The following is a 10,305-nucleotide window of genomic DNA, read 5'->3' on the forward strand; positions in this document are numbered from 1 at the left end:
GTTTTAATAAAAAGCACCAGGTAAGTCCCTGGGACTGGCTTCCAGCAAAGAGGGGCATATCTGATGGAAGAGGGCAAAGACAGTTTCCTAGAACAGAAAACTGTCTACCTGAACCATCTTCATTCCAAGAATTTTTCCACCCAGTCAATGAGCCCTAGGGAGTGAGCAAGTTTGTATGTTCATATTTGTATATGTGGGCCTATGTGAATGCATGGGTGAGCATGCCCAGAGGTGTGCATGTGTGTGTGTTGATTTGTGTACAAATGTGTATAATTTGTGGGCTTGCCTGTGTGGTTCTGTGCATGTGTATAAGAGTGTGTGTGTATGTGTGTACGCACGTGTAGATGCCTACATCTGACTGAAGGTGGTGAGTGGACAGAGGGAAGGAAGGAAGCTCTCTTTTATCCTTTCTTTCAGTACAGATCAGCTGCTACAGCTGCAAAGTTAATGAGTCTGGCATGGCGCTTTTTCTAAAGTATAACTCAGTTCCCAAACTCACAGAATTAGAGGGAAAGCAAAGGAAGAAAAAAGAAGATTAGTAGGTTTAGTAGAAGGTAAGTTGCTATTACTATATTCCATAAACATAAAATTGTACCATTAAAATGATTCTGAATTAGCGTGATATAGTCCTAAGGTCAAAGGTTTATGAAGAACCTCCTGAGAGATGACGGGAAAACCTCAAGGAACAGCTAGCATTGATTAGAAAGCCATGGCCTGGAGGGATGAGGGCAACACTGGCCTTGGAAACACAGTTTATGCTGAGTAATAAGATAGTGAACAGTTCCATGTAAGCCAGCCGGCTGGTGCTGGGCTTCACAACATAGCATTTGAAGAGGTTGTATGTCTCATACTTTAGACACTGAGTTTTATTTTAGCATCCGAGGATTTGAATTCCTAGCTCTATTATTTACTTGCAGAGAGACTTTGAGCAGTTACTAAATTTTTTCTGAACCTCAGCTTCTTCATCTATAGAATGGAGATAGTGATACCTTCCTCTCAGGCATGTTGTGATAAATTAAATGAGATAAATCAAGGCTCATGAAATGTCTTCCCTCTTCCCTTATGAATTCTATCCTTTGGTGAGTAGTTTTATAAGAAATAGCTGTCAAGAAAGAGGTTCCCTTGTATTACCTAGTTATCACTCCCTGCAGGAACCGTCAGGAAATTCAGAAGCAACAGTGTCATTTGACTTATGGCCGTCTTTAATCTAATCAGGATCAATAAAGAATCATTTAGCCCCTGGTGCTGTCTGTGTTGTGTCCCCAGGGGTCGCATCCCCAGTAAACACACATTTAGTCAGTGGTATGTAGATAAGGGGATGTCAGGCAAGAAAGGGCACTGTGGTTCCAGGGTCAGGAGACACCATTGGCCCTTCCACTCCTGATTATTAATCTCTCTAGATTTCTGTCAGCAGAACAGTGCCTTTTACAGAAGACACCAGCTTTCATGTCATGTAGGGGATAAGAGCATGGCTTTTTGCCTTAGCCTGCCTTGATTCAAATCTTGGCTTTGAAGATTACCAGCTAAATGATCTTACCAAATTATTTAGTCTCTCTGGCTTCAGTTTCCTCATCTGTAAAATTATAATAATAAAGCTTAAATTATAAGATTGGATTAAATACATTTATATGTGTAAACTGGCTGGCTCACAGTAATTAACAAACATTTGCTTTGACTATTAGATGATGACGGTTATTGTAAAAAAAAAAAAAATCCCTGATGCTGGTCTGTGGGCATATCTTTGGTCTGCTGAATGCATTTGAGGAGATAATGAAACTATGAAGCCTGAAACATTTTTGGATAATGTATCCCACAATCCTAGAGCCAAAAGTGCTTACAGCTACCCAAGCCAACAACCTTAAACATAATGCCTAGACCAAACTGAAAAGGAAAAAATTACAGGAGATTGTTTCTTTATGGCAGCCTGGCAATATTGGTTTATATTCTCCCATACACTCAGTGAGGGAAAATAAGGAATGTTTTTCTATTACTTTTTTACTTCCCACCAGTCTTCGTCCTCAAACTCACAATCAATCAACACATCCATCAAGAATCTTACTGCCAATGAAATGAAGAACATATTTTCCTTTTATAATCAAGCTGTATGGTCTAGTGGTTAAAACTACATGCTTTGGAGTTAACTACATCTGAGTTTGATTTGAGACAAATTACATGAACTCTCTGAAAGTCCATTTCCTCATCTTTAAAATGGGGTAATGATGGTGCCTGCTTTGCAATACTGTTGTGAGGATTACCTGATAAAATGCACATAAAGCTCTCAGAACAGGGTCTGGAACTTCCTAATCATTCAGTAACTTCATTTCTACAATGTTTTGAAAATAGTGCCAAGTGGGGCTTGAGCTTGGGAGCTGGAGGTCCACAAATATGAAAGGCATCAAGTGAAGTTGTGAAGAACCTGGCCAGCCTCCAGACAGGGAAACTTACCACCCTCATCTCAGAAAACAAAGCCCATGCAGAGGTTGTCCTTCCCAGCATGTCTTCCTCTAGGGCAGGATCTGTAAAACGGGGAGCAGGACTGGCTACATAATTTGCAGGGCTCAGTGCAAAATGAAAATGCGGGACTTCTTCTTCAGAAAGTACTAAGGATTTCAAGAAGGCAGCAACAAAGCATTAAACAGAGTGTGGGGCCCTGCTGAGCCCAGGATCCTATGCAACTTCTCAGTTTGCATGCCCCTGGAGCCGGCCCCTGGGAGTGAGGGAGAGTTGGGGGGAAGGAGGATGGGAGAGAAAATCAGTTCTACCTTAGGAAAAAAAGTTGAGTTAGTTTTAGAGCACAAGAGCCACTTTCAAGTACACCCACACTGGAGCCCACCTGGGGACACACATTTCATAAACCTGCTTCTTGCAAGGTGTGTCCCTCACTGTGTGGAGGACAGGCAAGCCAGGGTCTGCTCATTTGTTTAGCTTTGCAGCTGCCAAAAGCAAGGCCAGCATTTTAGGGCCACAGTGCAAGATAAAATTTATAGGCTCTTTCCAGCAGCCTGTTCCTTACTCAGGGTTAATCTGGTTTATTAGAGGAGTAGCAAGGACGTGTGAAAGACGCCTTGGAAGGGCTCCATGTCGCAGCCTTGACTCCTCATAAAACGGGCTGTCCCCACCAGTCCCTGGCACAACTTCTACAATACATCAGCCCAAGGAGGCAGAGGCAGGCTCCCTGCCAGTCTCCCAGCACTCACTTCATTTGCTGTGGTTGAAGCACCAGTACTAACTCCCCTTAGGACTTTCAGGTTTTCCAGCAAATTCCCAGCCTGGGATCGAAGAGAGCAAGGGCTTTGTGGGAAAATGGACTGGGAGCAGGGGGAGGGAAGGCCTCTGGGGTTGAGGAGCTGCAGGGTAGGCGCTGGAGGGAAGAGACGTTGAGAGAATGAGACTGGGCAGAGCAAGTTCTTAATCAACACACTGCTAAGTCTCCTTGCCAAGAATACTCACTCGCTCCTAAGCTGCCAAAAGACCTGATGGAGGAGTTGCTATCTGAACTCCAAGCAAGTATTCACTTATGTGGTTAGTTAGAGCAATTAAAAACAATATGCAGGTTATGGTAGAGAATAATGCATCCCATGGTCCAAAGTCCTTTCAAATACCAATGATTGATGATGCATCAGTTCATTTGTGTAATATGAGGAATGGTATTTCAGTTCTTCAAAACACCGAACGGAGTTCCCTCCCCCATGTTATCTCAAGAGCTGCACCAGTAAAGAAATATCCCTGTGCCTTTTTATGTCATCTTGACACTTGGAATGAATTGACAAGGCCCAGCACAATTCATCTCTTCTTCAAACCTTTGTTGCAGTATCCATGGGATTCAACTGTGCAGCTGAGCCAGTGAATGGTGTATGTTCATCCAGGTTTACTGAGATCTGAAATCCAGGTGTTTGCTTCTGAGCTTATATGTGTTGGAAATTTTTCTGCAGAGTTCGTTGCAGTCTGTGTAAGGCAGAACTGGAAAAACTTGGCTATAAATGACACCTGCTATGATAGATACGCAGGCTTCTTTGTGGAAAGGGCAGCCCATTTTTAAACAGGCACTGGATAGAGGATTGCTGGAACTGTGCTTACCTCTTCTTTTGGCCATTGTAATTTTGTTTCTGAAGAATATTTAGGACCTTTTTAAGAATATTTTACCCTTGCCAAGAAGAAGCAGGTTTCTGAGTCTTTAGGGTTTGCAAATTATGGTTTCTCTGTTAATTTTTCAGAAATTAGGATCTCGAAAAAATATTTTTTTTTTTTTGAGACGGAGTCTTGCTCTGTTACCCAGGCTGGAGTGCAGTGGCATGATCTCAGCTTACTGCAAGCTCCGCCTCCCAGGTTCACGCCATTCTCCTGCCTCAGCCTCCTGAGTAGCTGGGACTACAGGTGCCCGCCACCACGCCCGGCTAATTTTTTGTATTTTTAGTAGAGACGGGGTTTCACCGTGTTAGCCAGGATGGTCCCGACCTCCTGACCTCGTTATCCACCCCCCGTCAGTCTCCCAAAGTGCTGGGATTACAGACGTGAGCCACCGCGCCTGGCCTTGAAAAAATATTTTAAGAAGGTTTTACTTCAAAGATTCTTGCTCCCGTAGCACAGTAATTTATGGCTGACACAGATTTTAGAAGACCCTTAAAACTCCTCTGAATAAAGATACTAGAGACCATAACAAATAGAATGAACCTATGCAAGATGTGCTTTTATGCATCTATGAATCATTCTGTGAATCAAAGCTATTTAATGAACTCTGTACCAAAAGATTATTGAGAAAAACTTCACAGTGGTTGGAACATCCCAAAATTAAATATAATTTATAGTTACATTACAAACAATTGTTCAAGTGAGAGGCTAATATAAGTCAGAATAATGAACTGCATAACCTGTTAGACTATAAAAGGTGATAAAGTATGTTTTTACATCAACTGTTTATCATAAGAAGCACAATGAATTGCAAAGATTATTAAATCCAGGCTGCTGCCCAGAGTGATGGTAAAGTTGAGGAAACCTGGGAAAGAAGTTGGGTCCACAGGGAAATGCTAGGCCAGGCTTCACCTGGTTTACAGCTTTGACAACCAGCTCTCCTCTCCTCAGGGTCGTGTTGGCCCTGGAACTGGTCCTTTCCAGGGTGAGCAGGGGAGAGGTAGGCTGAAGAATATTTGATTGATGGATTTACCATAAATGTACTCAATCTGGTAATGATGAACATTTTGATGTTTGTTAATCATTCTAACATTTTGAACATCCTGGTCTTTTGTTACTATAAACAATGCAAAAAGAACAACCCCATATGTATGCTTTGTACACTTTTTGGGCTTATGTGTCCTTAGAAGAGCCAAATTCTTGTTGCGTCTATGTGTATGTGCATTTCCTACTGCCAATTTGCCTTCCAAAGAGGTTGTACCAAATTATACACCTGCCAGAATTTTATGAGAATATCTATTACTTCACACACATGCCAACACAGCATGCTATTCAACTTTTGGATCTTCATTCATCTGTTAGGTGAAAATGGCATCTCAGGATAGTATTCATTTGCATTTATTTTCTTATGAGTAAGCCAAATATCTTTTTATAGGTGAGAAGGTCATTTTGTAATTTGTTTTTCTGTAAACTCCTTTCATGTTATTCATTTCACTTTTTGGTTGCTGGTCTTATGAATTTTCAAAAGCTCTTTATATATTAATAAAGTTATCCCTTTGTCTATCATATATGTTTCAACTACTTTCCTGAATTTTTCACTTGATACCTTTGTTAAGGTATTAGTGCTTTATTTTGCAATGCAGACATTTTATGCAGTAACATTTTCAATCATGTTAAATGTGCTAATTTTTTAGAATGCAGTAAGGAAACTGTGGAATAATAGTGAGAAATGCCACCCATTCAGTATGTGGGGTGCTTTTCCTCAACACGGTGACTTCCAGAAACATCTGGACAGGTGTCACCACGTCTGCCATTTCACACACCATCCATGGCTGTCATAGGTTGCCTCTCCCAAAAAGCAGACTCTGAGACAGCAGTGTATGTGTAAGAAGTTTATTGTGAATTGCTTCTGGGAACAGCATTAGTCTGAGGAAAGCAGGGAAGGGGGCCCTCAAATGATCATATAGGGATCCCTGGAGCTGGGATGGCCCTTCAGAGGTGTCTCAACTAAAGCCAAGGTGGAAGGGGCTTGTACTCCACAGAAATCTGTTCTTAAATGAGGGATGCCCCCAGGGAGAGAAGGCACCATTGGGTGTGGCAGCTCCCTTCAGCTGAGGATAATTCCCCAAGAGGGACTAGGCTGTGAGACATCAGCTGCAATGCTTCCAGCAACTGGAAACAATCCTTGGTCCTGAAGGGGAGGGCCTGGGTGGCATGCCCAATACTCACTCTACTGCCTATTCTGGCTGCCCCCTCTCAATTTAGACTGAGTTCTAGAATCTTTAGGCTTCAGAGCTTTGCCAACTTATGCTCTCTTCAGGTTTACACCGTTTAAATACCTTTTTAGTGCATAGAGAAAGGGCCAGTCACACGGCCATTGGCCTGACTGAGAGTTTTTTCCTCTCTTCTCTCCCAGGGTCTTTATGGTTCTTTGACACCTTGCACAGAGATGTGAAAATGCTATAAGAAGCTCCCATGCTTGCAAATAAAGTGAACCAGACACAGTAATTAAAGAGATGAAGATGGCTGCAAATATAGGGCTTTTAGGAGATTTTGGCTGATTTGTTTCAGCAGTGATGGAAGGAGAAACAGGATTGCACTTAATTAGCCCCAAGTCCCAGGTGGCCTTTGCTTTTCCATGCCTGTTACCCACTGAGCGCCATCATACCGCTGAGCTGGAAGCTCCTTTCTGGATGGTTTGATAGGCATTGCAAATCCTCTCAGAGGGCCTCTTTCAGAACCCACAATAGCGCGCCTAGCAAAACATCACCACATGTGCATAGTACTACTTCCTTTTTAGGGCTGCTGGCTCTTACTGGAATCAGGTTTTCCTGGTGCTTTCTTTGGCTCCTGGCCACCAGCTGCTGCTGTGCCTGGAACAGGGCAGACAATGAAGAGTGGAGACTGTAGCTGATGCCGCTGGTGCCCTGCCCACATCCCCTAGGCAGGCCCTGCTCTGCAGGCTCCCACGGCTTTGCTCGGTTCTCAGAGTTAATGACCCTGCAGGCAGCCTCATTCAGTAACTTGGATAAATACCCCAGCTTCCTTGCCTCTAGTGTGGGGCCAGTCTGAGGCTTGCTGTATGGAGTTCCCTGGGCGCTCCGGCAGGATTGCATCCCGCTTGCTCACAGAAAAACCTACTTATTAGCACACTGTGTTTTGGCCTCCTTCCTTTCCCCCACTTCTTTCCCCTACTCCCCTACTGCTATTTCCTGGGATCACTTCCCAACTCAACTACCGGCTCTCAAATCCTTATCTGCCGGAGCCAGACAAGTGTCAAGGTGTAAACGTTGCCAGGCAAAGGGTTCCATCTGGGAAATCATGTTGAAAAGTGTATGTCCTGCCTTCTCCCCCATCTTGTCCATCCAAAGCAAAAACATCCAACCAATCCAAAACAAGCAGACAAGAACAACAGCAATAAAAAAATCAGCAACATCTGTTACGTTGTCCACAGAGGACATGTCCTAATTGTCTGAACTGGTCTGTGCAAATGTGTTAGTTCTTACATTGCTGGCTTCAAAACTACTTTCCAGGCAGAATTCCAGCCACCCTTTCTACTGATTCTTAACTTGCGGTTTGCATAATCTTCCTGATTCTTGACATCACACCCAGCGTGTTGTCAGCTTATACCCACCAGGATAGAAGGGAAAGGGGGTATTTGGTGATGAGTCCAGTATTACTTCCAGCCACTCAGAGCCTGGTTTTGATGAACTGCATCTATGAATGTGCACTTATTTTCTCTATGACCATATCAATACTCTGAGCTGATAGAGATTAAAAGGGGAAAACAGAGCTCAAGAGTTTTACAACTCCTGCTGGAGTTGCAATGTGTGTTCCTATCTGTCTGTTTGATTGGAAATTCAAATCATCTCACATTTTAGGCAATTGGTAGCCTCATAAGATAATAAATCTGACAGTTTATGGCTCAATCTGTGTCTTGCTGTCTTTAAAGGAAAGGTAGTAAAAATTGAAATTATGGAAAACAGATAAATGCCGAAGTCCTGGGACAGTGCATTTTATAATGATCACATCTGTTGCAAAGTGCCTGAAAAATGGCTCTGGAAAGCTGCCGGTGCCGCAGAGCAGCTCACACAGTGAAGCAGAGCTGGACAGGAGAGGACATGAGATGTGAGCATTTCCCACCGCATATTCACCTTGTGTTGATGAGTGTGACTGCTCCTTTCTCCCTTTTGTTTTTTGTTGCAGCTGTTCAGCATCTTTCAAAGCATGTGAGATTCCCGTTTATCTCCGCCCAGCTTGGGAAGGAAAAAGGAAATGGACAGGCGCAACAACAGTCAGCGGGGCTGGTGTGTGTGCGGGCGGGAGAGAGAGGTGGAGAGAAGATGTGCAAATAGCAGCATCTGCTCCGATTTTTGTGGTTATCATTTGCTGTGATATTGGATCCTTGTGGCAACTTTGTCTGCCTGGTAGGTCAGGGGGGCAAATTAGAAATTCAAGCCTAATTATGTGATTTGGAAAGATAACGATAATCATGAGAAAGAATTAATAATAATCATTAAATTAAGTATGAACCAGGGACTGTGCTTAGTCCACTATGGAGAATATTTTACTTAATTCTAACAACCCTCAGGGGGAGGTATTAATACAGTAGTATTCCCATTTTCAAGATGAGGAAATCAAGGTTCAGAGAGAGCACAGGACATGATCAAACGAAATCGAGGTGATTGGACTTCATGTGCAGTGGTCTGATTTGAGTTAGAGCTGTGTTCAATCTAGAGCAACTTTTTCCCAACCAAGAGAGGGAATGGACTGTCTCCTTCCTCGGTGTGCTTTTTTCCACCACCCAGACTCCTGGTCTCTTCTTTTTCACTCCTACCTGCCCAGGTGGCTGTCAAGTCCCTTCTGCTCATTAAACTGTGAATAGCTCACAATGCTTGACAGGAGGCTTCTTTCAGGGGTTTTGCATTTTCACCTGGAACCCCACGCTCAAACCAATGAGCTCCAAGGACCGCTTCATGGTGTGAAGGGATGGTTGGACAGCTGAGCCTTGTATTAATTTGGGTTCCTCCACAAGCTAAGTCTGTGTCAAGAATGTATTGGGAGGTGAGGGAGACCCTGGCAAGGGACTGAAGGAGTGGAACAGGAAAGGGAACGCAGCCATGGAAACTTGCTGTAACCTTTGTGGGCTAATGGAATTTAATCCCCACTGAGAAACCCTGGTAGACATCTGTTCTTATGAGGAAGCATACACCTCAGAATTATACTGTTCAAGGGGCCAGGAAACTTGCATATTTATACGTATTCCCCTGGTTGTGGTTGAGGGCTTCTGTGTTGGGGAGTGTTAATTCCCTGCAGCTTCTGGCCTGGCATACAGGTGGCAACATAAGCTTCCATGGCTGGAGAAAGCCTCAGGCAGAGAGAAGCAGGTGCTGGCACTGGGAAATCAGGTCAGAAGTTACTAGCACAGAACGGGCCAGCGGATATGGGCAGGCACTGGGCTACTGCTTGACCTGCTGCAAACTTCCTTGGAGTTCTTAAAACCACAGGCCTTGAAGTTAGGAGTTTCGATCTGAATGGGCATCTCCCTTAGCTTCTATGGGACACCAACATGTTTTTGCCTTCTAGGCAAAAAGATAGTTAAAAGAACAAAGGGTGATTATTGGACACAGCTGGACATGGTGTTCAGTGTGTGTGTGTGATAGTGATGGTTATATAATTGTCTTCTAAATTTGAAGGAAATAAAAATGGTACCAGTTGAGGCTGAGCGCAGTGGCTCCAGCCTGTAATCCCAGCACTTTGGGAAGCCGAGGCAGGCGGATCACAAGGCCAGGCGATTGAGACCATCCCGGCTAACACGGTGAAACCCCGTCTCTACTAAAAACACACACACACACACAAAATTAGCTGGGCATGGTGGCACATGCCTATAGTTCCTGCTATGCGGGAGGCTGAGGCAGGGGAATGGCTTCAACCCAGGAGGTGGAGGTTGCAGTGAGCTGTGATCATGCCACTGCACTCCAACCTAGGCAACAGAGCGAGACTCCATCCCCGCCCCCTACAAAAAAAAATGGTATCAGTTTTGTGTAGTTCGAGTATTTTCTACACCTTCCCTTTTCTTCTTAAGAAGCTTTGATTTAAAGGCCAGCAGATCCTATTATTGCCTCTAAGTCTTTTATAACAGAGTTGAAATTGTCTACTGCTCTGCATGACAGTAAC

The sequence above is a fragment of the Nomascus leucogenys genome, chromosome 2 (assembly GCF_006542625.1).
Source record: "Nomascus leucogenys isolate Asia chromosome 2, Asia_NLE_v1, whole genome shotgun sequence".
Taxonomy (NCBI): domain Eukaryota; kingdom Metazoa; phylum Chordata; class Mammalia; order Primates; family Hylobatidae; genus Nomascus; species Nomascus leucogenys.